The sequence below is a fragment of the Acanthochromis polyacanthus genome, chromosome 14 (assembly GCF_021347895.1).
Source record: "Acanthochromis polyacanthus isolate Apoly-LR-REF ecotype Palm Island chromosome 14, KAUST_Apoly_ChrSc, whole genome shotgun sequence".
Classification (NCBI taxonomy): Eukaryota; Metazoa; Chordata; class Actinopteri; family Pomacentridae; genus Acanthochromis; species Acanthochromis polyacanthus.
In genome coordinates, this window is record NC_067126.1 from 10,049,820 (window position 1) to 10,069,023 (window position 19,204).

Consider the following 19,204-nt stretch of genomic DNA (forward strand, 5'->3'; position numbering starts at 1 on the left):
AGAGTTGGAATGTAGATGGACTGGTAAATCAATCACCACAACAGTTTGGTACAGCGCCCGCATTACTGCTGCCGCCGCACCAATCCACCTATAAAGACATTCAAGATGCCATCTACTAATTTCATCTCCTCAGCACTTTCTTGTGCTCATGTAACCCCCCATTTTCACACTTCCACTTCTGTGCTTCACTGTCAGGACTATGCATTCACTGTGGTGCTGTGGTCAGGTTCACATTAGACATGCTGGACTCCATCTGAGCCAACACATTTATCTTGATCTCCTCTGACCAAAGAATGTGTTCTCATCATTCATCATGTTTCTTTTCATGTTCTTCAGCCAAGTTAAATCTTGCAGTTTTCTACGGAACAGCAAGCAATGGCGCTTTTTGTTTTTGGGCACATCCACCAACATTCATTCTGTGCTCTATAAATGTCATCTCACCAACACCTTTTCCACTCATGTAGGCCCACATTGTCACACTTTCACCTCTGTGCTTCACCATCATGACTATGCAACCACTGTGGTAGCCCTGGTTAGGTTCACATTAACCCTTTGACACACAACATGGGTGAAAAGTGCCAAAAATCCAATGGAAAATGGGTCTGGCCCACTTGACCCATGCTGTGCATAAAAGGGTTAAACATGCTGAGTCCAATACATTTATCTTGATCTGTGGCCAATGTTCATGAGACTTATTTATTTATAGCAAAGTTCCACCTTGCAGTTTTGTGCCAAAGAGGAAGCTCGGGTGTTTTTCTTGCTGTCTGTAGAGGTGGATGTTGTGAAATGTCATTCACACAGTCTGAGCTCTCACAGAAAGTCTGATTTCCACTGATAACTGCTTTGCCAAATTTTTCACCTGTCTATTTTAGATCAGTAGATTGTGAAAGTAGCACACTTCCTGTGTAGTCATTGTAGGAGGGCGACCAGTGCAGCCCTGATTAGTGGTACTATGACTCCTTTTTTCCTCTTGATTACAGCTATATTTACACAGATTTTTTAGTTGATCTTCCTGTGTCCTTTTCTATCTTCATAAAATCTCACATTCAGTTTTTTCATTCTCTGGCAGTTCTTTTCCATGTGGAGCCATGATAAAAACATGCAGATGAACACAGCCCATAGGTCTGAAACTGGGAAAGTTCTGCCGTTCACAGCTCATTTTAGAACCAAGTCCATACAGTTAGGCTGATTGGAAATCACAGGTGAGCTCAGTTAAGTTAAATAATTAACCACGCCTGATGTACATCAGCGGGGTTACTGCATTCGCTTCGGTATCTGGCTGGGTAAGTATGTATGTGGGTGGGTGTATGTGTGTGTGTATGTCCGGTCAGATATCTCTGCAAGTGCTGAAGTCAGGATGATCAAACTTGGCACCGAAGAGCGGTCTAAGGTCCCCAGCTCAGTTGTGGAGTCAGAGGTCAGCAGATCAAGTAGGAAGGGATATACGTAGGATGATCAAAATTGATACAGAGTATCAAGCATGGGCGTGGTTCTGCCATCTACTGAGGGCTCGTCTACTTACAGATGTTTTCACTTTTGCTGCACTGAGTTTCTAATTTGGGGCTTGAATCGTCAATTTAGTCTCTCTAAAGTGCCAGTTGTAGTTGTTCATAGGTGGAAACATTCAATCGTTCAACTTATAAGTAAGAAGTTATTCAGATGTGATTCAGTTTTGAATCATTTGGCATTTAAATGATATTGCACAGGGGTTTAGTCTCTTATGTCCTCTACTGTACATGTTAAAGGCTTGAGAGAATGCTTTGTCAAGAAGATTTTTTGCAAATAAACTCAGAGTTTTGCAACATCCAAACAATGGAGCTGTGGCGTCCATAGGGCCACTCTGCTGCAGATTTAAATAGCTGCAGCCATGAGTGTAAACAATGGACTTCCGTTAGCGTGCCACGCTTTTGAAGTGACTCAATTTCTCAATTCCTGGTACTCAACTGAAACCATTAAAATGTGTTGTGTCAGTAAACATTATGGAAAGCTCGGCATCCACTGGACCCGCACCCTCAACAAACACACACACACACACACACACACACACACACACACATATATATATATATATATATATATGAACACATACACATACATAAATTGAATAAGAAAGAAATTTCGCTCGCAGTGGTTCATAAAATAGGTCCATTTGGCACATGTAAAGAACTTAATGGCTTATTTTATTACCCACATATGTAAAAACACACGGGGCCACGGCAATGACCTGTCAAGGCTGCTATGGAATTTAACTCACACTACGCAGCTTAAACCGGACTGCTGAGTTGTGTTTTCGCTGCTGCTGCCTACAGATATTCCATGACTCCAGTGGAACATGCAGCGTGCAGGCCTTTATTCATGTCTTCTCTGGTTTTATGATGCTGCATCCCCATCAGACGTTATTTCAGACTCCCCTCCCCGCGGCGGCTCGCTGCAGAGGTGGAGCTGTTGATTCAGAAAAACAAAGTCATGTGCTGGAAAATATATCAGGGTGTTTTCCCCCAATAAGCAGCACCAGAGGCATTGGTGTAAAAGTTAATGCCATTAGCTAACTATGGGTGCTTAGCTTTATGAGACTTTGTGGTTTGGAGGAAATGGAGCTCTGAGGAGAAGTCAGTTTTGCCGAGCAGCTGGAGCGCTTTGTTCTGTGCAGGTTGCTCGGCGTTTCACATGCTTACACGCATTTAAATATCCACACAGTTGAGCTATCAGTGTAAAAATTTGTGCAATCACACACACAGCCATGCACACACTCCTCTGCTGAGTCAGCACGGCCAGCTATTTTCACAAGCTGCGCCCTCGCCCTTTGTCTTCACCCCAATATAGCTCCGATGATTCTGGCTTTTGATGTCTGACGTTTTTACCACTTGGCTAATGCTAACATTAGTGTTATTAAAACAATAACAGAGTGAGATTTACAGGCTATGCTGCAGACGCATGGGCGTGAGATTGCAGGCGGGTTATTACTGTAACCAGGCCCTGTCATCTCCTGCATGAGCTGTCGGCAAAAAGTGTTTGTGTGCCAGACAGTCTTTGTGAAAGTGTGTAGGTTGTCAGGAGGTGTTCAATCAATAGACACACCAGATAAGAATCAATTAAAGGGCTCATAATAGGTCACTTGGTTCAGGTATGATGTCAACCCAAAGACAAGAAACCCAACACTCTTTCTGCCCTTTATTTCTTACTCTCTGCTTTAACAAACTCAAGATGAAGTGAATTTATATGAAGAACCTCGACATTTATCCCACTTTGACCTTCAATGTGTCACTTTTGACCTGACTTCAGCACCATGGAGAGCACATCCAGAGTCTGACCTTCCATGACCAAAATTGTCATAATGCGTTCATATATTGTCTTTAGAAAGCAACAGTATACAAGAGAATTAAGTCAAATGATTCAAAATTGTATTGCCTCTTAATACTTGTATAATTTTTAAGTTGAGCAGTAGAGTATTTCCTCTCATGAGCAGGAGTGGACTGGTCATCTGGTATACCGGGCACTGTCCTGGTGGGCCGGTGTCTAGTGGGGCTGGTCAACAGGTTTCCCCGGACCTGTAATCAGTAAAGTGTAATGACATTTTAATTTTCACAGGTCGCTTCTGTGATCCCAGCGCAGCTTTTCCAGTGTTTATGTCCTTGGTTATCAGCTCAGGAAACACACAGACCAGTTATATACGAATTCAGGCATCCCACGTGACGCTACTCAGCCAATGAAATCTCTGCATTGTAGCCGCTAACCAAGCTCAGCGTTCAGAAAACAGTTTAGAGGCAAAGGACAGACAAGAGGACAGAGTAGATAGAAAGACAAATAATGCAACACCGAGAAGAAAGTAGCCCTGCACATGCTGATTATGTTCGGCTAAACATATAGCTGTGAGGCAGTTTCTCAACTATGAATATAATCCAAACTAAATATCGTACCAGACTGACCAATGAGCTCCAAGTGTGTTTGAGAACGACCCTGACACCATTCAGACCACGATTCAAAATACCGACAGGACAACCTGCAGTTCATTTCTCTCATTAAGCAGCAGGGATATAAGGGGAGAGATATAAGACTGGAAAAAATGTGAAAGTGTTCAATTCAGTGCTAGCCTCTTTTCACCGTCTGCCAGTTCGTTTGTAACCCTCTGAGTGGCAAAATAAGTGAGTAAAGATGCTGATGATATTGTTGGAATGTATATTTGTAGTTGCCATGATGTATTTGCAGTGTTGTGAGTGTCAGTCTGTTATTACGTTCACAATAATAGTCGCGGTTTCAGGCTTTGGGGTAGCTTCAGGGTAGTTTAGCTTTAGCTTTGATTCAATTTTCGTACCTTATTGCTTACCAGTCACCGGCGGTTTTCGTATGTAAATTAATCCATACTTACCCGTAATACTGTTGCGTTTGAAGCAATTTGTACTGTTATTGACCAGCATATTCTGTATGTTTATTTCAGTTTCACACTTCTCTGTATTAAAATCCGTTCAACTACTACACTGGCCTGTTCCTTGGAGGATGCGGTACAGGAGAGAGTTTAGCTGGCTGTGAATCCCAGTATAGGACAGCAGTCACACTGATTGCAACAGTACAATGAATATCACACATTTACGTTGGAAATAAATGTCCTTTAATTAGACATTGTCATGCAAAAGTTGTATTTCCCTTTAATGATGTTCAAAGCCTTGTTGATGTTGGTTTCTAAATGTTTTCTGACACTTGGCCACAAAGATTAAAACTTTCTACAGCTCACAAGCTGCAACAATTCACACATTATCAACTATCTTTCTGACTAAACTAAGATAAAAAGTGAAAAACTGCCTGATTCCTGCATCATGAATGTAAATCTTTTTGGTTTTTATGACAGTAAACTGAATATATTTGGGTTTGACATTTTATAAACCAAAACAAGAAATGAATTACTGGAGAAAGCAATCAACAGATTAATGGACAAAGAAAATGTGTTTTCCAACATATATGTCTAAATTCCTCCAACATTACAAGATACATACAATTTAAATTCAATTTTATTTATATACCGCCAATTACAGGTCAAATTGTGTCAAGACGCTTTATTTCTTATATATTTCTGTAATATTTAAAATATGACAAAGTAGGAAATTTAAACCTCTTGACTAATCCAGTTTATTATTTGGTTTTTAAGAGACTAATCAACAATTAAAATAACTTTCTCCACTAAAACTGATAAACGTAGTATTAGCAAATCGCCTGTCAAAAGTTATTGGGAGTGTAATTCAGATAGATCAATCTGGCTTCATCCCAAATAGTTATAGCTCTGATAATATTAGACGGCTAATCATCATCATCATCATCATCAAACTTTATTACAGACACAGGGTCCAGAAAAATAAAAACAACAACACAGAAGAAAAACACTACAGCAGACAACTGTACCAGTGACGCCACAGTTCAGACTGATAGCGTGTGGCACTTATTTTGATGTCTGTCAGGCAAATGATTATAGAGTTCTCACAATTGTTGAGCCGACAAATAAATTTAAACATCAGGTTTCTCAACATAGCCTGAAATGTCCTAATTCCAGCACAAACAAACGATGAACTGGCACTCTCCCATCGTGGTCTTTTCAAAAGAGTTCTTAAACAGTCATTGTATGCAACATTGAGTTTACGAATAGTAGCTCATTTGTACTTTGACCACAGGTGGGCAGTATACAATGGTTTACAATATGCTTTAAATAGTGTCTTTTTTACAGCATCTGTACAAGCACCAAACCTGTGCAAAAGCATATTGGCCTGAGCATATATCATACGGCATTGCCGAAATACATCATCATCATCTGACAAATCATCATTTATAATATGACCCAAATATTTATATTTACTACAAACCTTCAGAATAACCTTACATAACTTAAACTGAGGGAATGTCAGGTCTTTGTCCTCTCTGGTTCTACAAATCATTATGACACTCTTACTTGTATTATATTTGATGTCATAATCCAATCCATAAGAGGAACACAGATTTAAAAGCTCCTGGATCCCAACACTACTTGGACTCAAAACAACAAGGTCATCGGCATACATTAGATGGTTTACAAGAGTGGAACCTATCATACAACCAGTCTTACAAGCCTTTAATTGTAGTGACAGTTCGTCCATATACAAATTAAAAAGCACAGGAGAAAGAATTCCACCTGGCCTCACACCATTTGAAACACCAAATGGGGCAGAAATACTGTTGCCCCACCTTACCTGCATCACCTGGTGAGCATACCAGTATGCTAATATTTTTAATATGCATTCTGGGACCCCTCGCTGACACATTTTGATGAACAACTTTAGATGGTTAATACGGTCAAATGCTTTAGAAGCATCAGTAAAGCATATCAAAACAGATGAGTTTTTACTTTTGTACTTTCTTAAAATTTCCTCTAAGGCAAAAATACAGAAATCTGTGCCATGTTTTGACTTAAAACCAAATTGATTGTCTGATGATGAGATGATATGCTGAATTCTACTTAACAACACCTTTTCAACTACTTTTGATACAATGCTGGCTAGTGCAATGGGCCTGTAATTATCTAAATTTCCCAATCTACCTGCTTTGTCCTTTATAACAGGGACCAATATGACAGATAAGAGAGCATCTGGCAAAATACCATGGGTCATGCAAGTGGTAAAACAAATAGACAGAAGGGGAGATAGCCTACAGCTAGCATATTTTAGATGCTCTGCATATATACCATCTGCCCCACAGGTCTTCTTATCAGGCAGCTTATTTATGGCTTCATACACCTCATGTGCAGTGATACTCATACACTCATTCTTGTCAATCGCTTCTACATTGATGTATTCACTGTGAATACAGTTAAAGAGTGTTACATAATGCTGTTTCCAGTGCTCTGCTATGTTATCTGACCCAGAAATGCCATCCACCGTACATGACAGTGGAGTCTTGTTACTGTTAAGAATCCGCACCTCTTTCCAGAAATCCATAACATTGTTTGTTAAGAGCTTTCCTGCCATGGAATCTGATCTCATGCTTTGCTCATTTTTTGTGATGAATCTAATGGCATATTTGTATCTTGCATTTGTAAGTTTCTTATTTTCATAAACAGGTCCCTGCCTAGGTCTTCCAGCCAGAGCCCACTCTCTTGTTGCCTCACGAGCCATTTCATAGTAGCCAGCAACAAACCTATTCCAACCTGGACGCTTTGTATAATTCTTATTTTGTAGTTTACAATGTTTTGCACTACTTTTATCAAGTGCACATATTATATCATTATAAAATGTACAAATATTACTTATGTGGCGCTCATCTGCGCAATTTGGATCAGTACGTCTTATTGTGTCATAAGGTAGATTAACTTTCCAAAATAGTGTATCAGTGTGAAAAAAATAGGACATTAGATCTTCCTTAGTGAAGGCAGACCAATCCAGCTTTCCATAGAACACGTCATTGCTGGTTACAGACAATGCAGGCAACTTTTCAACTTTGACTGAGAATGAAAAAGGCATATGGTCGCCAGTGACGACATCATACAATATCGCCCTAGACCCAAGAGATGCATGTGCGTCAGACGTGCTGAAACAGTGGTCTAACCACGAGGTGGTATACCACACCTCACTGATATAGGTGTAACTACCATTTGGCAGCAGTAACTTGCTTGATAAAATATAGTTATGATCTTCACAAAACTGAACCAAGTATTTACCAAAGGCAGAGTTTCTATCAGTTATGTCAGCATTCATGTGTCCAACAACATAGATGCTCGAAGAAGGACAACTATCCACAAAAGAATTTAAAAGCAAGCTTATTTACATATTCATTTTCCTTCTGTGTACATTCATAAGGAGTATATACATTTAAAATCACAAAGTCCTTCTTGTCACATGTAAACTGTATTCCAATGCACCAATCAACACTCAGCCCGACAACTTTTACACATTCATCAAGTGTTTTTCTCCATAGTATTACCACACCACCTGCTATTCTTCCTCTGACAATACCACACTCGCAATCAGTAGTGGATTCTCCTGTTCCAAGAAAACAGTCATTAAAAGTGTTCAGCTTCTGCAACTGTTGTTGCGCTAAAAAAGTCTCTTGCAAACAGAGTATGTCACAATTTAATAAAAGACTGTCGATAATCAAACAACGAGCTTGATCCCCCTTGCTGTTTCCGAGCCGCAAACCGCGACAATTATAGGACAAGACTCGTATATCCATGATTCCAAACTAGTGTGCCACCGCCATGGTGCCATTACGCGCGCGATCATCTCCTGCGCCAAGCTCAGCCCTGGCATATCCACGGCGAGGCTCATAGTATCTCCACACGAGTGCACCCTCTGGCCAAAGATCTGGGTCAAACATCTCGTTCACGTCTTTACATTCAGCACAAACTTTAAACGAGCTAAATCGGTTGTGCGCAGTATCTATCTTAGTGCATGCAACTTCACGAGCAAGTTTTTCCTTGAGATAATGTGTTAGAGTACCTTCATCCAAATCCGGTGAAAATCTGGAAGCAAACACACTCACCAACTTGGTTCTGACCGTCCTGATGTTACCAACAGTCCCAGTGCCAACGATGGGCTTAGTGGTCTTGGGTCGCTTCACCGGTCCAACCGCAGCAGCGCGCGGTCGAGCCATAGCCTCCTCTGTTGTTACACGTCGGCCTTTTCTCACAACCTGGTTCCATTTTGGCGACAGTGGCACAGGCAGATTCCAATCCGATGCAGATTTCACCTGAGACGGGTCATCCTCGTGGGCTGGAACTGCTGTCGTCGCCTCAGTAGCCGGGACTTGGTCCCTTGGGAACTCACTCACATACGTGCCCGTGACTGTTGTCGATACATCCGCATTAGCAACATTAGCTTGTTTTGCCGAAGGGCCATACTCCAAAGTACTCACTCTATCATGAATACTTTCAGTAACCATACAAAGGTCAGTGCAAACGTCAGTTTGTTGCTTTACAGTATGTTTTAAGGTGGCTACCTCCACACTAAGTTGCTCCATTTTTGTTAGTAAACATGAAACGTCCAAACTGTTGAATGACACTGGAGGCAAATCATCCAAATAATATGACATGAATCTGGGCACAGTCTCACCACAGTTGTTCAAAACTTTAAGGCAACTCTTGATGTTATTTACGTCTTTCTGTGCCCCTTTGTGAAAGACGTTTCTTATTTGTGTTGAAGGACAGAGTTCAAAGAGGGCCTTCTTAGAGGACTCAATCCACTCAGAGTCAAAAGCATTTGAAGCCAGACTAAAAATCTCATCCTGATTCATTGTCTTTAGTTAACATAGAGGAAATTCAGTAGTTCATCCTCTACAACCACCCTTCCATCCGCGGTGTGATAGATCTCTGACTTCAAACGATAACGTTTAAAAGCAGGAGCAACCCGAGCAGCCGAGGCAGTGTCAGCCATTTTGGTTTAACCAATCTACAACACTTAGCATATGACTCCACCCATCCAACAATTGCTTTGCCACTAGATGCCGCTAAGGCATTTGATTGTGTAGAGTGGAGTTATCTTTTTGAAACACAGAGAAGATTTGGCTTTGGAAAGCATTTTATAACATGGATCAAAACCTTATAAAATACCCCCTATGCCTGTGTTTTAACAAATGGTCTTATATCTAATCCATTTCAGCTGTATAGGTCCACAAGACAGGGCTGTCCCTTGAGTCCGGGTTTGTTCGTGCTTGCCTTGGAGCCTTTAGCGCAAAAACTGAGGAACCATGTAGCTATACACAGGATCACAGTAGGCAGTGTACATCACAAACTTTTACTGTACGCAGATGATATGTTGGTGCTTCTAACCCAACCAGAAAAATCCATACCCACATTATTAAAATGTATTGAAGAGTTCACACTGTTATCTGGATATCGCATTAATTGGGATAAGTCTGAGGCCATGCCTATATCAGGCTATTGCCCATCTACCCTCTTTCACCAGTGGAAATTTCGCTGGGCTCCGAAAGGCATCAAATATCTAGGCATTCAAATAACTCCAGATTATAAAGATATGGTCCGAGAGAACATTAATGCACAGCTTCAGAAAATAAAATCAGACTTCAGTCGGTGGACTAAAATCCGCCTTTCTCTCTGGGGGAAAATAAACTCTATTAAAATGATGACTGCACCTGTGATCTATTACATGTTATCTCACCTTCCTCTGAGTATCCCAGAGTCCCACTTTAGGGATCTTGACACTCTCATTTCAGACTTTCTCTGGGGCAACTCACATCATTGTTTAGGAATATGGAAACTACAGGCCCACACAAAGAGAGGGGGATTTTCACTTCCCAACTTTAGATGGTACTGCTGGGCTTTTAATATGAAGCACATAAGGACATGGCTACCTAATGACAAGATAGGAGATAAACCAAGCTGGTTCCAAATAGAGGCTGAAGTTAGTGGAGGGCTATCCCCTTGGTCTGAGTTGTTTGGCACAAAATCACCATTACAGAATGATAACCCCATTATTGCCAACACTAAATTAATGTGGCATAAACTACATAGAGCAGGCCGTTGGGACTTCTTCAAATCGCCTCACGTGCCTCTATGGAATAGTAAGCGAATTCTAATTGGAGAAAAAACAGTTAATTGGACTATTTGGAAAAAAGCAGGGATAATCTATATCTTACATTTATTCGACAGCAACTCCAAACAATTCTTAAGCTTTAACCAAGTAATGGATAAATATAAATTGTCACATAATCAGTACTGGAGGTATGTCCAAATACGAAGTGCCCTGGCTACTTTTTTATTCTCTTGTGCTTATGGAAATTAAATTATTTGTGTATTTTAATCTGTTTTAATGCAACTTTTATCGACTTGTTTTATTTTGTTTTTGAATGTATATATGCCTTTACTGTAATGCACATTGGGCTGTCACTGTTACATGAAATGTGCAATACAAATAAAATTGCCTTGCCTTGCCTTGCCTTGCCTTGCCTTGCCTTGCCTTGCCTAAATGGTTAGGAGGTCAGCTTACCTGCCCTGCAGGTAGCCCAATTGAAGAGCTGCTGACAAAATCAAGCTCAGGAAGAAGCGTCACCCGTAAGATTAATGATCTGTTACAGGAACAACTATGTGACCCTTTACTCAAGGTTAAGAAACACTAGGCAGGGGACATGGAGGTGGACATATCTCCTGAGGACTGGGAATCACGTTGAAAGAATATCAACACAATGTACAAAGAAATGGGTAATAGGTTCATTCAACTGAAAATAATACACAGATGGCATTGGACACCAGAACAACTTCATAAATGGAACTTGATACCAGTAGACTCTTGTTGGAGATGTGGCGGATGTGGTGCCTCTACACTCCATATACTCTGGACATGTCCTGCACTTAAAGACTGGTGGAACAACATTCAGCAGATTATATTTGAAGTCCTGCGCAAAAAGTTTCAAATCTCTGTAAAACTGTCTATGTTGGGATCGACCACGGAGCTTCAGGACAATGACTTTTCATATTTTGAAAAAAGGTGGATTATTTTGGCTCTCACAACAGCTAAACGGATACTGCTAAGACACTGGAGGAGAAAACTTCCTCCCCCGTATGAAGAATGGATGACAACAATGGCACAGCTAGAAAGAAGGGGACAAAGAGGGGGAAGGAGAAAGGAGGAGAAAAAGGAGAAAAATTGGGAAAAATTAGGAAAAAAAAGAGATGCATTGAGACCCTTTCCCGGCCTTGCTGCCTTTCTGATTGACTTGAACGCAATTTCTGACTTAAATTTACTAATTTAGGCAAAATACGTAATTTTACAGGATGATGGCCGGGGAAGCTGTGGATCCGAAGGTCGTCGGTTCGATCCCAGCTCGTAACATATATATTCTTACGCAAACTGTAATCAATTGTTGTTAATCTTTGAGATATAACTAACTTTGATACAAAATTCTGAGTGGCCTATTGTGTAAATGTAATGCTAACTGGTCAGCCCTTCAGAAAAACAGCTTTTTCTTATGAGCTATTGACAAAGCTGTATAAACAGTGATTGTTTTTAGTGTGTATCTACTTATATTGATACTCTTATAAATAACAAGCTCCATTTGATCAATTATGAAATGGTTTTGAATAAGTGTTGTTCATATCAAGTTGTTTTAGTCTGATTATGCAATAAGGTCTTTGTCTGTTTGATCCTTATTATACAGATATTTATGTAAAAAAAGCACCAAAGCACTGCTGCAGAAATAAAGGCCAGATTTATCACAAAATTTACAGATTAATTGGTTATTACACAAACACACAAAGAAATGCAAGACTTACATGTATACACTGCTCAAAAAAATTAAAGGAACACTTTTTAATCTAAGTATTGCATCAAGTTAGTCAAACATGTGGGATACTGATCTGGTCAAGTAAGTAAAAGAGGGGGGTTTTAGTCAGTTTCAGCTGCTTTGGTGTTCATAAAATTAACAACAGATGCACTAGAGGGGTAACAATGAGACAACCCCCAAAACAGGAATGAGTTCACAGGTGAAGGCCACTGACATTTTTTTCCTTCCTAATCTTTTCTGACTGTTTTTCACTAGTTTTGCATTTGGCAAGGGTCAGAGTCACTTCTGGTAGCATGAGGCGATACCTGGGCCCTACAGAGGTTCCACAGACAGTCCAACTCCTCCAGGATGGCACATCAAAGTGTGCCATTGCCAGAAGGTTTGCTGTGTCTCCCAGCACAGTCTCAACAGCATGGAGGAGATTCCAGGAGACAGGCAGTTAGTCTGCGAGAGCTGGACAGGACCATAGAAGGTCCTCAACCCATCAGTAGGACAGGTATCTGCTCCTTTGTGCAAGGAGGAACAGGATGAGCACTGCAATAGCGCTACAAAATGAGCTCCAGCAGACCACTGGTGTGAATGTCTCTGACCAAACAATCAGAAAGAGATGTAATGAGAGTGGTCTGAGGGCCCAGCGTCCTCTAGTGCCCGCCGTGCTCGCTGACTGGCACCGTGGCGCTCGGCTGGCATTTGCCATAGAACACAGGAATTTGCAAGTCCACCACTGGTGCCCTGTGCTTTTCACAGATGAGAGCAGGTTCGCCCTGAGCGCATGTGACAGGCATGAAAAGGTCTGGAGAAGCCGTGAAGAACGTTATGCTGCCTGTAACATTGTTCAGTATGACTGGTTTGGTAGTGGATAAGTGATGGTGTGGGGAGGCATATCCATGGAGGGACACACAGACCTCTACAGGCTGGACAATGGCATTCTGACTGTCATTAGGTATCAGGATAAAATCCTTTGACCCATTGTCAGACCCTACATTGGTGCAGTGGTCCTGGATTCCTTCTGGTGCACGAAAATGCCCGGTCTTATGTGGTAAGAGAACTCATGCAGTTCCTGGAGGATGAAGGAACTGATACCATTAGCTGGCCCCCACGCTCACCTGACCTGAATCCAATAGAACACCTTTGGAACATTATGTTTTGTTCCATCCGACACCATCAGGTTGCTCTTCAGACTGTCCAGGAGCTCAGCGATGCCCTGGTCCAGTTCTGGGAGGAGATACCCCAGGACACCATCTGTCGTCTCATTCAGAGCTTGTCCCAACATCGTCAGTCATGCATACAAGCAAATGGAGGCCATACAAACTACTGAAGACCATTTTGAGTTGCTGCCAACGAATTTCAGCAAGATGGACTAGCCTGCCACATCACTTTTTCACTTTCATTTTGGGGTGTCTTGAATTTAGCCCTCCTAGGGGTTGATAATTTTCAATTCCATCAAACAATGTGGCATCTTTTCATTCCTAACACATTATCCAGTCCATATCACTGCTAATATCCAGTTTGTTTTTCCCCCGTATTGAAATATGATGTATTTTCAAAGTGTTCCTTTAATTTTTTTGAGCAGTGTACAATAAACAGTAACAATACTGAAACAATTCACAACTACAGTGCCCTCCATAATTATTGGCACCCCTGGTTATGATGTGCTGAAAGCCTTAAAATAAATTGAATTTTTATTACAGGAGCATACTCTCACACTGAAAATTGTACAAAAATGTCAGAACAAAAATGGAGAAGATTAGGTGCTGTTTTGTTGGCAGAAGGAGGTTGTACAAAGTTTTAACATCAGGGGTGCTAATAATTGTGGCACACATGATTTGGTGTAAAAGAATTATTTCTTAATGTGTGATTTTTTCTCCACTGAATAAATGCACTTGAATTAAAGGCTGGATTTTCCTTTTTTTCCCATTGTGGTACTATATTATCTAGAAAAAACTGAATTTATTTGAAGCTAAAGAACACATCTTAACCAGGGGTGCCAATAATTATGGAGGGTGCTGTACATATAACTGTACAATATAAAAAAAAGAAACAACATTTTGTGTAGCCCTATTTAAAACTATTTACAATATCTACACAGCATATCCAGTAAGGACACAGAATCCATTACTGGTTTGCTCTTTTTCGCCGCATCTCCTCCATCCACTGGTCAAGTAGCAAACCAGCATTTAGTGGACAGTATACACACGTGGACAAAATTGTTGGTACCCCTCAGTTAAAGAAGGAAAAACCCACAATTCTCACTGAAATCACTTGAAACTCACAAAAGTAACAATAAATAAAAATTTATTGAAAATTAAATAATCAAAAACAGCCATTACTTTTGAATTGTTGATTAACATAATTATTTAAAAAAACAAACTAATGAAACAGGCCTGGACAAAAATGATGGTACCTCTATAAAAGATTGAAAACTATTTGACCAGAGTGACATGATTAACTCAGGTGTGTCATTTAATTGACATCACAGGTGTTTCCAAACTCATAATCAGTCAGTCTGCCTATTTAAAGGGAGACAAGTAGTCACCCTGCTGTTTGGTGAAAAGGTGTGTACCACACTGAACATGGACAACAGAAAGCGAAGGAGAGAATTGTCCCAGGACATCCGAAAAAAAATTATAGACAAACATCTTAAAGGTAAAGGCTATAAGACCATCTCTAAACAGCTTGAAGTTCCTGTGACAACAGTGGCTCATATTATTCAGAAGTTCAAGACCCACAGGACAGTAGCCAACCTCCCTGGACGTGGCCGCAAGAGGAAAATTGATGACAAATTGAAGAGACGGATCGTTGGAATTGTATCCAAAGAGCCCAGAGCAACCTCCAAAGAAATTAAAGGTGAACTCCAAGGCCAAGGTACATCAGTGTCAGATCGCACCATTCGTCGTTGTTTGAGCCAAAGTGGACTTCATGGGAGACGACCAAGGAGGACACCACTGCTGAAAAAAACTCATAAAAAAGCCAGACTGGAATTTGCAAAAATGCATGTTGACAAGCCACAAAGCTTCTGGGAGAATGTCCTTTGGACAGATGAGACCAAACTGGAGCTTTTTGGTAAGGCACATCAACTCTATGTTCATAGACTCAAAAACCAAGCATACGAAGAAAAGAACACTGTCCCTACGGTGAAACATGGAGGAGGCTCAGTAATGTTTCGGGGCTGCTTTGCTGCATCTGGCACAGGGTGTCTTGAAAGTGTGCAAGGTACGATGAAATCTGAAGACTATCAAGGCATTCTGGAGAGAAATGTGCTGCCTAGTGTCAGAAAGCTTGGTCTCAGTCGCAGGTCATGGGTCTTCCAACAGGACAACGATCCAAAACACACAGCCAAAAACACCCAAGAATGGCTGAGAGAAAAGCGTTGGACTATTCTAAAGTGGCCTTCTATGAGCCCAGATCTGAATCCCATTGAACATATGTGGAAGGAGCTGAAACATGCCATTTGGAGAAGACACCCATCAAACCTGAGACAACTGGAGCTGTTTGCTCATGAGGAGTGGGCCAAAATACCTGTTGACAGCTGCAGAACGCTCATTGACAAATACAGAAATCGTTTAATTGCAGTGATTGCCTCAAAAGGTTGTGCAACAAAATATTAAGTTATGGGTACCATCATTTTTGTCCAGCCCTATTTCATTAGTTTGTTTTTTAAAATAATTATGTTAATCAACAATTCAAAAGTGATGGCTGATTTTGATTATTTAATTTTCAATAAATTTTTATTTATTGTTACTTTTGTGAGTTTCAAGTGATTTCAGTGAGAATTGTGGGTTTTTCCTTCTTTAACTGAGGGGTACCAACAATTTTGTCCACGTGTGTATGTGCCCATGATACTGGCTGTGTCCTTCTTCTTTGGCACTGACCGCATTTATTTTTCTCAACAGTCCGATTGTATGGCCTGCGAGTAAGTGTAGGAGGAGGAAGAGGGCCAGCAGGCACAACTGCTTTTGGTGCAGGTGCAAAGACTTGTGGGGCCTGGAATATGAAGGAGCTAGTGGAAGGGGTGGGAATGAAGACCATGGGTGGGGGTGCCTGTCTTGGAAAGAGCTGCCTCTGAGCAGGCAGCCTTGGCCGGGCTATTGGTGGGGCATCCAGTGGTGGGAAAGCAGTGGATTTTCTTTTGAGCATTGCCTGCCCTGCTGTGCTTTCAGGCAGGTTGTACTCATGTTGGGGACCAGGACGTGTCGGTGCAGCAGTGGGCTGTACCTGTGGTGGTGGAAAAGGCATGGGAGCTACAGAAATTGTGGCAGGGAGATTGACTCCCTGCAGCAGAATTCTGCAGTCTTGCCTCTTCAGCCTTTTATTGTGCCACTGAACAAGAGTTGTTTGATTGACTGCAAACAACTGCAGGGTAGTACTCTGCATAACTGTCCCGTTTCCCAGGTCCAGCTGCCGAATTTTATTGTAGTCCCTGAGAATCAGTGTCCATCACGTTAGAGCATAATTGTCTTTTTTTTTGAGGGCTCTTATGGATGCTGCAGAGCTTGATGAAGACTGCTTCTACTAAGCGACAACAGTCTGGCAACTGGGCAGGAGATCCTGACGAACCCAGGACACAGCAAGTCATGCTTTCTACCCCTGGTGTAAATTCAGCCTTTGGTTTGGGCTGTTTATCCCGCCCGGTCGTCAGAGCGGCATATGCCATACGCTGCTGATCATATGGCAGAAGATTTTGCCATAAGGCTATAATGGTGCTGGCCTGCTGGTTAGTCAGAGTTTGGCCATTTTCAGCCCGTAACCCCACCAAGTACTCTGCCAGGCTCTCCAAAGGAGGAGGAGGAGGAGCAGAGGCAGAGCTGGAGGTGGAAACTGATGCACCAGTGGCCTGTTAAACATGACAGATGAGCATTACAAATATACCACTGTAATCAAAAATTTATTCACGACACTTAATGTCACAACATGGATTACAAAAAATGTCCACACCTGTTGGTGATATTGTGCTGAGCTCATGGCCGGTAGTCTGGATGGACCAGCAGATGCATCTGTACCAGTGTAGATAGCGGCGGAGACAGTGGTGGCAGCTGATGTGCCGAAGGACGCAACGGAGCTCAAATCCTTAGCCTGATAAAGATTAAAACACAAATAAACTTCACACTCTACCAAAAATATAACATATTATAAAATACATGTCAGGATATTACAAACATCAGCTGTTCCAGATGAGAACATTAGTAATACTTACCAGCTGTTGCAGAGGTTGTGCTGGTGTGGGTACTGCAGCAGGCACAGTAGCTGGAAGGTCAGTAGGAGCAGGGAGGTATGGGGCAGAAGAGGTGGCCTCAGATGTAGGAGGTTGGACAGAGGTGGGAGTTCCTGCACTACAGGCTGAGCTGGCGATGGCTGTTGATGGCTGAGAGGATGGGTCTGTGATGTCGAGAAGCCCAACAGTGGGGTCCACATTGGCACCCTCAAAACCCTCATCTTCCAGGTCCTCCTCAGTGCCCAAGTCCTCCAGCATCTGGTCAGTCTCCTCTGTGTCAGGCTCCATGTTCTGCATGGCCCTTCCAGTTTGTCTGAACAGGTAATCAATACCTATCAGCTCACCTAGGAGGGAAAATTGAACTGAATTTTTAAGAAAAACAATGGCGATTAAATAAACATGTTTTGTTTATCTGTATAAGTGTTAGGATCCTCCCCTTCCTCCTTTTTCCTTCTTTTCCCCATTATCGCTCATCTGTGTGTGTTTTGACTTGTTTTTCTTTGGCTTCCTCCGTCTGTCATCTCTCCCTCCTGTCTCTTTCTCCCAGTCATTCACCCTCTTCCTCTACCTGCACTCTGCCAGCTGATTACCCAAATTACTATCAGCTGCAGTAATCACTGAACTCACCTCACCTGTCTACAAACTCTCCACTATTTAAACCCCACTCACTTGCTCAGTCTCTGCCGTATCATTGACTTACATGTTGTCACAGACACTGTTTCCCCACCAAACCTGCCATCTCTGGACTGCTTAGCTTATGGACTTTTCTGCTCTCCCTGCCACCTGGATTTTCCCCTTTTTGGACACTGTTGCCCTGCTGTCAGTTTATGGACTTTCCCCAGCCTGTCTTGCCCCCTTGGTTCTCAGTTCCCCCATAATGTGAGTATCCCTCCTTAGCTCTGTTGTGTTTTGTTTCTTAGCATTTAGTATAGTTTTTTTTTTCTCTGCCTCCCCAGTTCTGTTCTCAGTTTATATAGTTGGATTCTCGTTTAATAAAACAACTTTAATCATTCACCCATCTGCCAGCCTCCCTTTGTCTGCGCCTGGCTTCTCCAACACCCTCCATAACAATAAGAACATATGACAGAACATTTAAACTCACCAGCATACACAGAAGGAGGCTGAAAAGATGGGACAAGCTTCCTGCCAAGTACCTTGGTACTGTAATTGTTGACACACAGAGTAGCTCAGCAGGGATGGGGGCTTGACTGCCAGAGAAGCAGCTTCTCTGTCCTGGTTCCATCTATTAGGGCCTTCCAGGAGGTACAGCTGAAAATTCAAACTGTTTGCGCTCGTTCCTTAAAATAAATCAAAACAGAGAAACAGTACTGACACTGTCTCTGTTGTCAGGCTATATTATACAACATAATTTCAACCTTAACATATTTAGCCCTGCTGATAAACAGTGATGAATACTAACCTAGTGTGAGATGGAGCAGTGGAGGGGATGCCAACGGAGGTCACAGAGGTCGGCGCAGAGGACAGAGGGATGAGAGGTGCTAAGGAGGATGCTGATGTTTCCTGATATTTAAAAAAAAAAAACAATATAGACACACAATTACAAAGATGAAATTCTTATTTTAAGCTTAGTACAACATCAATGTAAATAAAATAACTACACTTTAAGTTACTCACAGCTCTAGCAGTACCTGGTGGAACAGAGGCAGTGGAGGTGCTTGTGGCTCCAGGTGAGGGAGGAGAAGAGAGACTGCCAGAATGAATATCCTTGGACTGCGGGCAGGC